We start from the raw sequence: 16,604 nt of genomic DNA, 5'->3' as shown, positions 1-16,604 counted from the left end.
CTAAAAAGGTAAACTCCCCCTATTCAATGGTACCACGTCTCCTCACCAGCATACTGCCCACTTCCAAGCGGCCTGTCAGGAGACAGAAACTGATGGACATCTTCTCCTCCGCCAGTTCGTCGAAACTCTCGAAGGACCAGCCTTCCAGTGGTATGCTCGGTTGAAGCCGAACTCGATAGACACTTGGCAAGAAATAGAGCAGTTTGTTCTACAAATGCTTCTACGAAGTCCAAAGGAACGTGGAAACCATCGAGCTCCTCACCTTGATGCAAGACCTTGGTGAGCCAGTTGATAAATTCATCACCTGATGGAGAGAGTTGGTGACCTTTCACGCCACTCCCATGACTGAGAAGGAAGCAGTTCAGACCTGTATACGAATCATGCTTCCTGAGTTCGCCCTACATGTTGAGGAATCCAATCCGCCCTCCATGTCAGAGCTCATCTCTAAGGCAGTCCGTATTGAGGGATTGTTTAAGCACGACAACACTCGTCAACTTGCCAGCTCAAACTCTTACCCCCAACAGTCGGGGCAATCAAAAGGCAATAGTCAGTGCTGCCATCACTGTTGATGACATTAAAGGCTTGGCTTCTCAAACCCTAGACCTCTCCAAGGCACAGGCATCTCCTACCAGGGGCAAGCAGCCACCCTACAACAGCGTCCCGCAGCCCAAAAACTCTGGGCAAAGCGACTATTGGCCCAGTAATAGAATAAGGTTACCCCTTCGACACGGAGTGGACACCAGCACTGCTTCGACTATTGCTAGAACATAACATGATACAGTTGCCGGAGGACAATACTGCGGAGTTGGCTAAGCAGGAGGCAAATGAGAAGTACTATGCCTGTCAAAGGACGGTCTGCCACCCCACTCATGACTGCTATAAGCTCAACTATACTATCAAAGTCCTTATCAACAAGGGTCAGATAAAGCTTGAAGAATTGAAAAAGGCGTTCAGGGTAGTTGAGGCATCTCACATAATCACAATCCAAAAAGAAGACGAGGCACCTGCCATCCTTCGTGCATGCTTCTCCATAATGCTCGAAGAAGGAATCGCCACCCCAAAGCCAATAAGGTAGCCTAAGTTCCTACCTCCAAGGATCGAGAACCTCTGGTGTGCACATCACTGGATACGAGGCCATGATGTCAGCGAGTGCACTGGCTTTCATAAGCTCTTGGCCGAAAAGATGCAGCAGTGTTAGGAAGTTCAAGGGGACCCGACAAGACACCCTCGAGTCCCTCTCCCACCTGTCCCAATGCAAGCCCAAGGAAGCACCGAGCAAGACCCCCTCTAGGCCCTTTTCAAAGCATTGCTTCACCAGGGTCTCGTCACCCCCAAGTCTGCCAGGCAGCTGAGATGCCTCCCCCGGGGCACTGAAAAACTCTGGTGCCCCTATCACCTAGTGTGGGGCCATGAACTCAATGACTGCTCCGGATTCAAGACCATAGTCATGGAGGAAGTCTAGCAAGGTTGCATCGACTGGGTGATTCTTCCATAACACGTCCAAGCCCTCGTTCCCGTTCAAGGAGAAGCCACCCTACAAACCCCTCATGAGTATGCACTGGACTCCTTAGGGCCTTCGACCTCTCAGCCCTGGGAAGTCTACCATTGGTGAAGCAGGCTCAAGTCCCTTAGATGCGAGGAAGACTACCAGGCTACCTCCTCTCGTTAGCCTGATAGGGCAGTCCAAACACCCCCTCGAGGATCCTGAAGGAGATGGCAAACACCTAGGTTAGCCCGCCTAAGGAATCATCTTCCTCAGCCATCAGACGAGGAAGAATTCTTCGAACCCCTTCCTCTGCTACCGACCTTGCAGGACTTCATCCTAGGTACAACTCGCCTCATCTTGTTGTCCAATCAGGTAGATGGCCCTGAGTCATCAATATCTCAAGAGTTGGCCAAAATGGGTAATGACATTAAAAGCACCACACAATAGTCAAAGCCGAGGCAAGACCTTAAATAACCCCCTATAAAAGTCCAACTCTGGCGGCGATGTAAAAAGCTGTCCGAAATGTTCTAACCCTTCTTCTCTTTTCCTCTCCTTTATTCCTTCTACAGGTACTGCTCAACAATGCCCAAACTTTGGCTCTCTAAACAGGGAGTTCGGAGACACCAGCTTCACCATGCCATATCAAGAACGCCTCAGAGAAATGCTGGTCCAAGCGACAGGATTCTTGATAGCCGCCGATGCCCTGGATACCCAAGCTAAAACCAAGCCATCTTTGAGCTCCTGCTCCCATGAAGCCTCCCACATGGTGCAAATCTTGAAAGTACCAGCTAGCACGGGAAAATGGGTCTAAGATCGAGAAAGATGCTATAGCCCACACCTTAAAAGTTCAAGGTCCTCAAATTTCTTGATCCTTCACTTTCCCCTAAACCTAAACCTTAAACCTCTACATCCCTAGTACAAATTCCTATTATTGTCCCACCTACCCCGACCACACTGGCTGAACAGCAAAGTCAGCCAGTGTCATAAACCAAGACTCAACCAAGACTTGTTCCTAAGACTACCCTACCACCTACACAAGTGATTGGATCCGAAGCACAGAAGAAAATTGAGGATAAAGTAAAATACAATGTAATTGAGCACTTGAGAAAGCTTTCAGCCCTTTTGAGCATCTATGATGCCCTCTTGCTGTCTAGAGACTACCGCATGGCTTTGGTCCAAGCACTCTCTAACCCAGAGGTACACGGGACTGAGGTGGAACCCATCGAGGTCGACCCAGCCATTCTAAGCGGGTGCCTGACAATCTCCTTTTTCGAAGATGACCTTCAGCTAGTAGGCAAATTCCATAATCTCCCCCCTCTTCATGAATGGTGACCTGCACGCTTACCCTCTCAATTGGATCATGCCAGAAAAAGGGTCAGCAGTTAACCTTATCGCAAGAAGGATTCTCACCCGACTGGGATTAGGGTCAGATGACCTCACTCCTACCCGACTTCACTGTGCAAAGGTTCAACCAGTCAGGAGAAAAGCCAATCGGCATAGTGCGCTTTCGCCTCAAGATCGGTGACCTCAATGATTATGCTCGATTTCACATACTCGACAGCGATACCTCATACAACATCCTGCTTGGTCGTCCTTGGCTTCATGATCAGGGGGTGGTTCCTTCCAGGCTCTACCAATGTTTCAAGTACAGCCGAGATGGAAGACAACACACGGTCTATGCCGCTCCCCGTAGCTAAGACTCACTACGCCGACGCTATGTACTATTTCACAGACCTTCTTGCACCAAAAAAGTCAAAGGATGATGATCAGAAGTTTGTGAGAGAGACAGGATGTTTGTCTCATGACAACGTTGAGGATCTGGGGCGGATGATTATAGATATGTTCAAAGAAGAGGAAAGACACGACAAGATCCCCCTTTCGACCTCTATCCACCCAAGTATACCTTGCCACCTCTCCAAGGTCATGGTGTCCTCTTCCAAAGGTGAAGCTTCTCCTTCTACTTCTAATTCTCCAGAACAAAACAACGAGTCAGAAGAAGCCCTTGAGCCTGAGGAAGCCCAAGAGGTGAACCTGCCAGCACCTAAGGTCACTGACACATCAGACCAGCAAAAGGTTCTGCATGTCCCCATCGCCCTTCTAGAGACAGATCTGGTGCGCCAACCGCCACAGAAGGTGCTCTAGGTTCCGTCCTCCCTGAACAAGGGGATAATCGGTAGCCAAAAGAAGGGCTTACACTTCTCCATGATTGTCGAAGAAGTACAGGTGGACAATAGTCAGCCCTCCGGCTCTCAGGAACTAGACCCCATGGCAGTGTTGAGAAGTGAGGTGTGTATCCTCCAGAATCAATTGAAGGCTATCCGCGTCGCTTCAAAACCCTTGAGGGAGTTTGTCCCTGAGACCAAGGCCTACGACGAGCTCAAAAGTAATGCACCTCGAATCAAAGCCAAAGCTCCCCGAGACTGGAGCATTTACACCAAGCAGGCTCATCAAATCATGAGAACCATAAATTATGAGCCCCTCTCTAATCAAACACTCAGGGGTGAGGAAGCAATTGCTCCCCCGTTCGAGGTCATTGAAGCCACAACAAGCTTCCACAAGATGAAGCAAGGAGTGGGCTATTATTTTTCATCCCAAACCATGAAAGGGCAAAATCAAAGAAATAGAAAGAAAAGTCAAAAGAATTGTTTCATTCACAAATGAAGCCTCTTTTATTTATAATAAAAAGAAGAACTAAAAAGAAGGCATCATCAAAATCGATCGATTGCCTCATCTTTCCTCTGTACGCTGCAGCCGATGTCTTCGCACGCTCAATCTCGTTCTTCAGCCCTGCCACCAGCCCTACTTTATGCTCTAAAAGGGGGGTCACTTCTATCAAGGAACATTGGAGGGCCAAAGCATCATCAAGAAGCACCTTGTCCCTCGCTTCCCAATCCGTAGCCTCCTTCACCAGCTTGTCAAGCTTTTGCGTCAGCTCGAATATCTTTGCCTTCAGGGCCACCACCTTATGGCGGAGGGCGATGGCCCCCACAACAAGTTTTGATCTCCGGGAGTCTACGACATCTAGCTGCTATGATTGAGTGTTTACCAATTCACGGTAGCATAGAAGAGAAGACTCCAAAGGCGGCAACTGTGAGTTTTCCAGTCGCTGCGCAGTCGCTTCTTCTCATAGGTGCTTCGCCCTCCATCCTCAATACTATCAAAATAGGGGACCGCTTTAGGCACATTTATTATGACGACCCCCCACAATCGCAACAGCATTGTGCCAATCTCTTCAAGGGGCAGCTCTTCCAGCTTCTGGAAACCCCCCCGCAACATGGCAGGAGAACCACATCAGGAGAGCTCTCGGCTGTAGCCAAAACCTCAGGCTCTCCAAATTCAAGAGCAACCTCATGACGCTCTGGTGCCTCGACAACGGCTTCCTCACTTTGGTCCTTGGTCATGATCGCGTCAGCCCCGATCCTTTCATGTCCAGACACTGTCACCTTGACCTCTGCAAGCGCAACAACTGCAGCTGACGCGAGGTCAGCTTCCGCGCCTAGTGTTGTGACCTCAATCTCATGATGCCCCATAGCAGCTTCCTCCTCTAAGGCATCGACCACTCCCCATGGTCCCTCTTCTGGGACCGTCCCCACCTCGGGAGGTTCGACACCTTCTCCCTTTCCTTCCCCTTCCTTGTCTTCCGAGGTGATCCTTCAGCGGAGGGCTCCCCGATGGCACTCGCCTCCTCTACGGTCATGGGTTCCACCCCTGGACCCTCCAAGCCTAGCCCCTCAAAGCTTCCTACTTTTGTGCTCCCCACAGATGCACCGCTCGAGGCATCCCCCTCTTGCTTCTCGGATGGCCCTTCGTTGATTCCTAGGGCACCAGTCTCTTCTATTGCCCTGAGCGCTACCAAGATTTCCCTTTCCTCATTCGGCTTAACAATTGTCGGCACTCCAAGGCCCTCTCCGCCTCCACCACCTCGTCAAGAGCAGTCCCACCATCCCCGTCTACCATCATTGGGACCGAGCCAGCCCCTTCAGCCTCAGGTGTAACTTCTTGATCTGAAGTAATTCCAATCAGGGCAGTAGACTCTGAGGAATCAGCTTGAGTCTTTGAGGAGCCAGGAGAAGATTTGGGTGAAGGAGAAAGTGAGGCCTCAAGAGCAGAAGGCGACGGGAAGATGTCAGGAGACACATAGCCCTCTGAAGAAGCCAAGAGTGAAGAGTCATCTTCTGACTCACAAGTCGCCGAGACGATGCTCCCTTTGCACCCCAAAGTCTTAATTCCCTCCTTTGCTCGGGCACGAGGAGTCACTTAAGTAGCCCGCTTTTCCTTCTACTCCTTCATCGGCTTGGACTTGGCAGCCTGCCCTTCCTTTTTCCCCTTCGTCAGCTCGGGTGCGGCAACCGGCTTTCTCTTAGTCCCCTAAGCCAGCTTAGGCTTAGCAGCCTTCCTTTTCTTTTTTACAGGTTTAAGCTTGATGGCTTGCTCTTTCTTCCTTCCTTCCAATGGCTCAAACGTAGAAACTTGCCTCTTCTTCTTTGCTAGCTTAGGTACAGCAGCTAGCTTTCACTTCTTCCCTTTCGCCTACTTAGGAGCACCACCCTTCGAGGTCCCAGACTTGGAGGAACTAGCATCTAGCTTTCTATGAGAGCTGCTCCCTATCAGAGACTTTACGGCCTTCTTTCCATTTGACAATAGCTGGGAGTTGATAAAAAATACTCTATGACCCCTTCTCCATATTGAGAAATCGTGACAAAGACTGGTCCACGGCAATTTGGCGAGGCCGCACAAGTATGCGCCAGTCATAAGGGAAGCCTAGGGTAAAGATTTCACCTAAGGGAGGGGTCTTAGCCAGTTTCTGCTGCCTGGCATCTTGGCTCCAGTGGCTATCCTCCCTTTTCTAGGGGTGGTCCGCGTCCCAGTACCCCTTGTTCGTAATTCTCCACCAATTCTCGTGGGCCTGAGTCACTCGTGCCATTCTGTCGAAATGGGGCGGCACATACTTGTTGACCGTGGTGGCCTCCAAGCATGTGGCCTAAGCCCTATGGACGTGCCTCAGATGCTAGATCTCCATGTGGGTTCCCAACTTATCCGTCTTTCAACGGGCAGCCTTGCTATGTCATTTCTCAAAGAACATCGAGAACAAACAGCCCTGATCCAACCCATGCTGCTGGGCAAATCAGTGAGGAAAATAACCCTCAAGCTTCGCACCATGGATAGTGCGATAGGCAAGAATGCCACCTCAAACACTCAGCGTATACATCAATTTTTTAGGGCTGGTGCAGTCACCATCCAGGTGGTGGTGCAGCTCATCGACATATGCGCAATCGGTGAGGCTTCCAATTGAAAATGCCACCCGGGTCATATGAAGATGATTGTTGACAAACAGGCTACGCAGATGGCTCGGGGGAGGAAAATTTTCCTTCTGGCCGACAATCTTTAGCAAAAATGGACACAAGTTGTCCTCCAGCTCTATGGTTCTACGGTATGTATCCCAAAAGTAAGCTCCAAGCCAGCCATACACATAGTGAACCGGGAAAGCGATCTTGAAATCTCTTAAGAAGGCCTCACCATCTCTTATGTCGTTCCCTCCTTCTTCCCCTTTATATGCTCTTCCCTTGGAGATGGCCCACAGGCCATGATAAATGCTCCACAATGCGAGCGCGTATTCTCTCCCCTACGTCATGTCACAAGCCACATAAAAGGTGTTAGGATGAATGTCGTCTGACCCCCCAAGAAGTGAAAATTTACAAAGAAATAGTGCCAAGTATGCCGCCAGGACGACGTGCTCATTCTTCCTCCGCAGCTCGAAAACTGGCGGGGTTTCCTTCTCCCCCTTCTTCGGCAATGGGCCACCCTCATTTACACAGGTGCCGAAGAAGAATTTTACCCACTTGGCAAATGAAACTTGCCCCTTTTTGGCCTCATCATAGAGTCACTGATAGACTTCAAACAATTCCCGAAGCCCGGTCGGTGGGGCTTCGTTACCCACTTTTTCGCTTAAAAAAATGACTGAGTTTGGGGGAATAAACTCATCATACATGGCGTTGAGGAGCGCCAGCCCACCGACGAAGTGCAGGTCATCAGTGAAATCCCTGCCTCTCTATGACCAAGCAGCCATGTGTTGCTAGCATGGCTCCAATTCTCCAATAACACTTTAACCGTGTTTGAACTGTGGTCGTAATAGCGCACCGAGCACTAGAGGGTAGCCAATAAAGAAGCCAGCCCCAAAATATCCCTGAAGTCCCACAACACTTTTAGGGTCCAGGAGGAATAACCCTTTAGGTACTGGTGCTCCCCTTGCACCCGCAAATCGAGGAGGACCATCTCATGCTTGGGGTCTCCACCATTAGCTTGCCTAGAATCGGCAGGTTCGCGTTTGAGGATACATTTTGATACAAGCAATGCAAAAGGCCTACCCCTTCCTTTATGCTCTTGTTTCCATCATTATCTTCCGTCGCCAACAATTGGATGGGGGCGCTCACAAAGGTGATGCTTAAAGGCCACCTGGGTTCACACAAGGCTCGGGTAAGCCAGATCGGCTCACCTCTCACCAAGATTTTACCAGTGAAGGTGTCAATACCAAGCTCCCCTTCTTGCGGGAGGTTCATCATGTCTCGAATGGCCCTCACGACTCGGCCATCGGAACAAAAGCGAAGGGCGCTAAACGGCCACGAAGAAACTGCACTCATTAAGGAAGGACTATCGCCATCTTCCCACTAAATACTATCGCCATCTCGCAGTCAAAGTCAAGACTATCGCCGTCTGCCACTTAGAAGGAATCGTTGTCTCATGATAATTCAACAGCCGTCGACGTGCCGTGAACCAAGCACATTAATGTCTCGCTCCATTCGTCAACACGCACCGCACGTGCGGCCCTTGAAATCTAGACATGCTGCCTGACACTTGTGGCATGGCCTATCACCACGCGTGCAGAGGGTGACCCATCGCAGTCTCATGACTCCTCACCTCCTCGACCAATATGGTCTCCCAACCCTTCGATTTCCCATTGGCGCTTTCTTCTGCTCGTCAGGAATCTACTCCAATCCACGGGAAAACCCTCTCCTGCCTTCTGCTTGTTATTGGAGTTGGAAAAAACCACTGGAAATCCCCAAAAGCTTCCCTGCGACCCCGTGAATTGCCCTTCTCCCAGGTTTCTCACTTCAACAGTCCACCAAAGCTCACCGAAATTCTGTTAAAATCCCGGTGAACTTAATACAGCCCCTTCTCCTTCTCCTCTGACAACCAGAGAGTTGGTAAAGCCCTCTGAGCTCTTTGCGACCTCCCCCTCAGAAGCAGAATGGCCGGAGAAGCACTCGAACGCCAGCGGCGCACCTCTGCAAATTCTGCCAAGGACCCGAGGGATCCTCTTCCTTGATCAGAAATCTTCGATGTTGACCGAAAACTGTTCGCAAGCATGCTGCGAAGCTTCACACCTCAAGAAAAATCCCCAAGGACCATTCTCTACAAGTTGTGGCTGAGCAGTGCTTGGAGGAAAACCCTCGCTAGGAGCTTTGTCTCTCTCTCTCTAAAAAGCCCTTCTACTTTTTTACCCTTTGGTAAAATAGTAATGTGGGCTTTCTCCCCCTTTTATATCCCACAGTATCAGAGATTGCCCCTTACAAACTCAGAATGACACTCTAGTCCCCAACTCTTGATGGCGATAAGGCTAGACAGGGGCAGTCAAGCCTGAGATCCGAAGCAGCATCGCAGCGCACCTCATCAAGACTTCGTCCAGGGGACTAGCGCTACGTGCTTTGTTCAGAAGGTTGTCACCGCACGTCTCGATCAGAGACTACCACCTAACGCTTCATCAGGAGGCTATTGTCGCGCACCCCATCAAGGAGTTACCACCCTACGTCTGGCAAAGGGCTACTGCCGCGCGCTTCACCAAGGGACCTGACGTCATAATCCGGGTCTAATGTTGGACTTAGCGTCATACGAAGGCCCTGGTGTTCCCCTCCAGACCATCTTCCCACATCCTCAGGAAGTTCATTACCTACACCACAACCTCGCCCCTCAATGATCTCAGTTTCTGGTAATGGCTCTATTCCCTCCATCTTTATGGTTCCCACCACATGACCTTAAAGTGCATCGCCATGGTTCGCACTGCATGACCTTAGACTGCATCGCCATGGTCGGCGCTGCATGACCTTAAACTGCATTGCCAGGGTCCGTGCTGTATGACCTTAAACTGCATCGCCATGGTCCATGCTGCATGACCTTAAATTGCATCACCATGGTTCGCACTGCATGACCTTAAACTGCATCGCCTTGGTCCGCTCTGCATGACCTTAAACTGCATTGTCATGGTCCGCGTTGCATGATCTTAAACTGCATCGCCATGGTCCACGTTGCATGACCTTAAACTGCATCGACATGGTCCACGCTGCATGACCTTAAACTGCATCGCCATGGTCCGCGCTGCATGACCTTAAACTGCATCACCATGGTCTGCACCGCATGACCTTAAACTGCATCGCCGTGGTCTGCGCTATCTGACCTTAAACTGCATCGTCATAGTCCGTGTTGCATGATCTTAAACAACATCTCCATGGTCTACGCTGCATGACCTTAAATTGCATCGCCATGATCCACGCTGCATGACCTTAAACTGCATCCCCATAGTCCTTGTCTCACAACTCAAAACTGTATGACCTCAAACAATAGCGGAGGTCTAGTTGCACGACCTCAAACTGCAAAGTCCTTGTCACATGACTTTAAACGTATGACCATGGTCCAGCTGTGTAACCTTAAACCATAGTGCACGTCTTGGCTGCATGATGTTAAAAGGCTTTGCACCATGATCTGAACTGTATGACCTTGAACTATAGTGGAGGTCTAATTGCATGACCTCAAACTGCAAAGTCCTTATCACATGACTTTAAACTTACGACCATGGTCCAGCTATGTGACCTTAAACTATAGTGCACGTCCTAGCCGCATGATGTTAAAAGGCTTAGCACCACGGTCCGAACTGTACGACCTTAAACTATAGCGCAGGTCTAGTTGCATGACCTCAAACTGTAAAGTCCTTGTCACATGACTTTAAACTTACGATCATGGTCCAGCTACGTGACCTTAAACCATAGTGCATGTCCTAGTCGCAAGATGTTAAAAGTCCTAGCACCACGTTCTAAACTATATGACCTTAAACTGTAGCAGAGTTCTAGTTGCACGATCACAAACTGCATGGTCCTGACTGTATAACTTTAAATTGCACAACCATGGTCCGAGCTATAAGACCCTAATTCTATAATAGCGCGTCGAATGGTCCATATGCATAACTCCGCCTGGACCCCCAATGGAGTTAGATGCATGTAAGGGTTGTACTCATCCCATCATCTCCAAAGAGTTAAAGACATCCTTCTTTCAACCCACCGGGGGCGGGGGATTCATCCATGCCCTAGCCTCTCGGAGTTTTGTGCACACCGATATTCATTATCCCCATGGAGTAACACTGGCCCTCCTAATCCCCAGTGAATCTTTTCTCATTAACTACCCATCATAGGGTCATAACCTCCATCTACATCTCTTCACATGAGGATAGCCTTAACTATCTTTATCCCCAGGGAGTCAGATTGCTATCCACATACCTACCCCCATACAACCCTACTGACATGGCGACTCATACATAGTCCATGCTGCATGACCTTAAGCTGCATAGCCACGGTCCAAACTATATGACCATAAACTATAGTGGAGGTCTAGTCGATTGACCTTAAACTTCAAGGTCTTAATTGCATGACTTTAAACTGCTTAACCATGATCCAAGCTATATGACCTTAAACCATAGTGCACATCCTGACTGCATGACGTTAAACTTCTACGCCCAGGTCCAGGAGGCATGACCTTAAAGACGCCCTATGTGCGTGCACACCTCCCTTTTTGTGTGCATCTTCACGCATGTCTTCCTTAACCGACCCAATGGTGCGCACAAACCCTCTTCTTCTTCTCTTCAGTGAGTCAACGTACGCGCCCACACCCTTTACGTGCATCGCCATGCACGTCTTCCCCAGCCGGCCTATTCATGTGTGTGGTCCACCTACACTACTTTCATTGCACCCCCAATGAGTCTACGTACACGCACACACCCTTCATGTGCATCACCACGCATGTCTTCCCTAGCCTGACATTCGTGTGCGCGGGCAACCTACACCACTTCCATTGCTTCCCCAATGAGTTTACATACGAGTACACACCCTTTAGGTGCATTATCACGCACATCTTCCCTAGCCGACCCATTCTTGTGCGTAACCCACCTTCACCATCATTCATCTTATTCCCCAAAGTCTTACCCATGCTCACCAAACATCTCGCCGCCAGCTAGTGGGTCACCACTTTTACCTAACCATCCAATCAACTCTTTACAAGAAACTTCATGCCACCTTCCCAAATGAGTCAAAGTCACCCCCAAACTCACTCTATGACCTCTACGAACTGCCACTCCTTATCGCTATGGTCCAGTTGTTTAGTGCACATCCCAGTTGCATGACGTTAGAAGGCTTCACATAGGTCTCGAAGGCACGACCCTAAAATTGCCTTCTCTAAAAAAAAAAACGGGCATGGTCCACATTTGGACAAGGGAAAGCCATAAGTAAAAATGAAAGATGGGCATGGTCATGAAACCATGAGTAAGAGAGTTCTGTGGAAAAATAAATCCAGGCATGGTGAAAACCCTAAAAGAGCACCATGAGAAAAAATGGATGAAAAGGGTGGACATGACCACAAAGTCATGAGTTAAAGAGCTTGGAAATAATAGAAGTCGGTGAAAACCATCTTAATGCCACTTCCCCTGTTCAAGAGAAAACCCGCAAAAGGGTGCTTGGACCGACAAAGCAGGTTGAAAGCCTCATAAGATCTCCCTAGCTTCCATGGCTTGTTTGGGAGTGAGAGCCTCATAAGATCTCCTAAGTTTTCATGGCTTATCAGGGAGTGAGAGCCTCACAAGATCTCCCCAGTTTCAACGGCTCGTGAGGGAGTGAGAGCCTCATAAGATCTCCCCAATTCAGAAAAAATAGAGAGCCCTTGAGGGTGAGGATGATGACGAAAAGATCCCTCCAGAAATGCTAAGGGCCATTATGAAGGCAAGAGACTGACAAGGCTAAGGTTGCCACAGGATTCAGGCTACGTCTCGCTAAAGCCCTCTAGCTAGTAGGGGACCAGACTTTCTGGCGAGTCAGAAGCCCCCAACTGGACTCCGCTAGATAAGACCTACAAAGATACCCTACACATCAAAGGCAAACATGGTGTAACAGTAGTGCCGACCAGAGGTTTGTAGCATTTGTCCTTCAAAAGAGGTCTGGTTATGTACGAGGAGATCGTAACAAAGGCGTCATGCTCCAGAACCATAGAGAGTCCTTGAGGGTGAGGGTGATGATGAAAAGATCCTTTCATAAATGCTAAGGGCCATTACGAAGGCTAGAGATTGACAAGGCCGTGGATGCCATGGGATTCAAGGTACGTCTTGCCAAAGCCCTCTAGCCAGCAGGGGACCAGACTTTCGAGAGGGCCAGAAGCCCTAGACTGGACTCTGCTAGATGGGACCTACAGGGATACCTTGCACATTAAAGGAAAACTTGGTGTAGTAGAAGTGCCGACCAGAGGTTCATAGCATTTGGCCTACAAAAAGGGCCTGGTTCTGTATGAGGAGGTCGTAACAAGGGCCTCATGTTCCAGACCCACAAATAGTCTCTTGAAGGTGTGGACTCTATGAAGATCCCTCAAACTTCCCAAATGATTGCACTTATCGATTCTCTCTAAGCACAACATTTGGTGGGACATGCTGTTGGAAGGTATTTTTCTTCAACATGTGGCCCCCACTCAATAAAGGCCTAGCAAGTAGTGGAAATTTTGACACTCTTAGAATAGCCCCAGAACTGACTAGGATCTCTCAAAAGTCTCTTGCTAAGTTTTGTCACCTTCCGACATGTCTAAGGCAGTGCAAACTGAGAAAGAGTTCCGATAGAATCGACCTCTAGCACACTGAAATGGACCTCTATAACTAGAACTATATTTTCAACATCTCAAATTATTATGGAACCACCACCATTGGATCCGTCACGATGAAAAACTCTAAGGGGTCAAGTTTTAGCCCAAACAGACACTCCAGGAAGAAGTTATAGGTGAAAGAGTGGAACAGGAGGACCTGCACACTAATCCCGTGCGGCCACCCTGCAACACTACTCCATTAAAGGAACAGTCACAACCAATGACTTTTGATGCTCATATCTCAGCCGTCTCATATCGGATTGCATTCAAGTTTGGTAAGCATGTTCATCTAGTCAAGACGAATGATTCGATATTGGCACGCCCCGTGACGATACTTGAGCGCGAAGAAAAGCTAGAGAGACCGTGAAGAAAGTGCAAGAAATTCAGCAGCCTCGCGCCTCGCTCGAGCGGCTAAATCAGGTGCCTGCGAGCCCGATCGACGTAATACCAATTCCATTGCGAGCGTAAGGTCTTGAGCCATCTTTGACTCGAACCTCGTATGTCAAGAACGGTCGGAATATGCACACGAAGCCAACGAATAGACTACAAATTCTGACCAAAATTCCAACTTGCAAAAATCTTCGTTCGGCCACGGAATCGAGCTGTGTTTGGTACCCTGTGATCGTAGCAGCATGCTCAGTGTGATTCAGTGAAGAAAACATAGGAAAATGTCAAGGAACGAACACACTATCGATTTGAAGTTTCAAGATCTACTCAAAATTCAAGTCACATGATCGTGTACCAAAAAAATGATCCATGGCTCGAAGTTGATATCAAATCAATCGCCATGCCGAGCCTTACAATAAAACAATCATCTTATGATCAATTGGGCATCATAACGACCTCGGATCTGCCATGCAAGAACACCTTGGGCAACACAGGGGACTGTTTTAGAATTTCATAGCTTGTTAGGAAGGGGCAAATCTGTCATTTTGTTTCATATTTTCTAGTTTCTTTTAAGTCAATTTAATCTTAATTTCTAGCAATTAGGGCTACTTTTGATTATCCACCCATGTTTGGGCCACACTTCTATATATACGTACCACTATTGCAAGCATAAAAGGAGAAGGCAGATACATACACACACAAGAGAGAGTTTTCACTTAATACAAGTTTCTCTTTCTTATAATTGTGGTGTTACGCTTGAGAGAGATTTTCCGTTGAGAGAAACTTTCGATCGGTACTCTTAGAGTTGAGGTAAATCTTCTCTCTCCTATTTTTCTTTTCTTCTTCTCTCTCCCTTCTCCCTTCTCTCTTCCAGCTTCTTCGTCTTAGTCCCTCGTGGAGGTTGTGCACGGCAGTGGTAGTGTCGTGCATGCCTCTCCCTTAGTCTCACAGGTTGCGCATCGTGATGGCAGCAACTCTCCCTCCCCTCCTCGTCTGTCTCTTTCTCTTAGTGAAGTCTGTAGACGACGCTGCCCATCACAGCCCACAGATGTAGCTTTGAAGTCTTGGTGAAGAACTTAGACGGTAAAGTGTGTTACTGCCTGCAAGAGTCTTCCTCTGCCTTGCATCTAACGTAGACGGCGATACCTATCACCGCCCGCTAGAGGCCCTTGCAACACCCATCGTTGTCCGCGAGATTCCTCTGTGCGTCTGGTGCCTATCGCCGTTCCCCCTGCATCCCACGCCTATCATCATGTGACGTAGGAGAAACCATGACCGTGTGCCTTGTCAAGAGCTAGCGCCGTCCACAAGGGATGCGTCGCCTCCTTGCATTGGCCCATCGCGATGTCTATCGACGTTCAACTTTCCCCTTCTCTTCACCGTCTCGTTCTTTTCTCTCCACCTCTTTCTCTTCTCACTTAACTGAAGGTGGGCTTAGATTAGCATCGTCGTGTCGAGCTTAGTTTCGAGTAGTATTGCCGTTGTGCTGATCCTTGACCATGCCCGTCCTACTACCACTTCGAGTTAGCAATTTCTGGTCGTCATGCTAGTCTTGCCCTTCCATCAAGTTCTCTTCTCCTTTTTATCTTTCGTCTAACCTTGCACTACATCGTCTTCTCCCATGAACGTGCATTGCCCTAAGACAAGGGTGGGTCCTTTTCTACCCACTTGTCTTACAAATTAACCATAGAAGTGTTGTGCAGAAAAACATGAGGATTACAGGTCAAGGGAGGCGATTTTGAACCAGCTTCAGCAGTTGGGGGGCCTTCTTCGTGATCTTAGAGGGTGCCCACGTGAGCTAGCATGAGTAAGTCCTGAACCCACCTAAAATTCCTCTCTCATTTATTGGTATACCTGCCTTTGATCTAGAGCAAGGTTCCAAGAGAGCGATCTCAAGTCCTGGGTGCACCAGAGACCCGAGACACGTGCCACCAGATCACCTAGATCCGGAGGGCGAGATCAAGGCACCTAACCAATACAGAGTCTTCAATCTCCTTATGCCCATAGAGTATGATCAAGATAAGCTGGGGGAGATTTCTGGTAGTAACTGGGATTTTCTGCCGCTGAGGTAACGTATCTTTTTTATGCTTTGGCTACAATGCCTTTTACTAGTTCTCCACTCCCAATCCGAAGAAAGGATGAAAAATGGATAGGCAATGAGGGAGGCGAGGGTGGGCATACCCTTTCTTCTGATGGTGTTGTTTCGATGACCCGATACGGTGCACGTGAGATAGTAAATGAGGTTTGGTGCCCCGAGGGAGTATGCTCATGCTTATGAGACTTCAACACCACTTGACACAAGGTTCTTATCGTTTCATCTTTCGACCTCATCTCAGCTTGCAACTACCTCAATGTGGCCTTAAGCTGCGCTACCTCATCTTCATAGGCTTTCAATAGTTCACTGACCGCTCCGATTTCGCCCTTAGCCATTCTTGATGGCTCCTTACAATTAAGAAAGGAACTGAACCTTCCATCATTGTCTCAAGGGACAAGTGAGGCACTCATGGCACGAGGAGAGCAGAGCATTGGTTTTATAGGGAAGCATGTTATTCCCCAGGCATGGAGAAACCACTTGAACAAGCTTCCAAGAGGGAAGGGAGAGCTCGTTTCATCTAGTACTGGGGAACATTTTTTGTCGGAGGGAGAGAAAGAGAGGGAAGTAGCATCATTAGGGCTACCGAGAGACAACTGTCCATCATATGCCCAAGATCATGTGATGAATCCCTAGAAAGAAGGAAGGAGAGTGGCCAGTGGCAAGGTTCCCTTCTTATTCTGAAGATTGATCTCGACAACG

This window comes from Amborella trichopoda, chromosome 6, assembly GCF_054954075.1.
Source record: "Amborella trichopoda isolate Santa Cruz 75 chromosome 6, AtrichopodaSantaCruz75HAP2 v2.0, whole genome shotgun sequence".
In the NCBI taxonomy this organism is placed as follows: Eukaryota; Viridiplantae; Streptophyta; class Magnoliopsida; order Amborellales; family Amborellaceae; genus Amborella; species Amborella trichopoda.
This window is presented reverse-complemented; position numbering follows the sequence as displayed.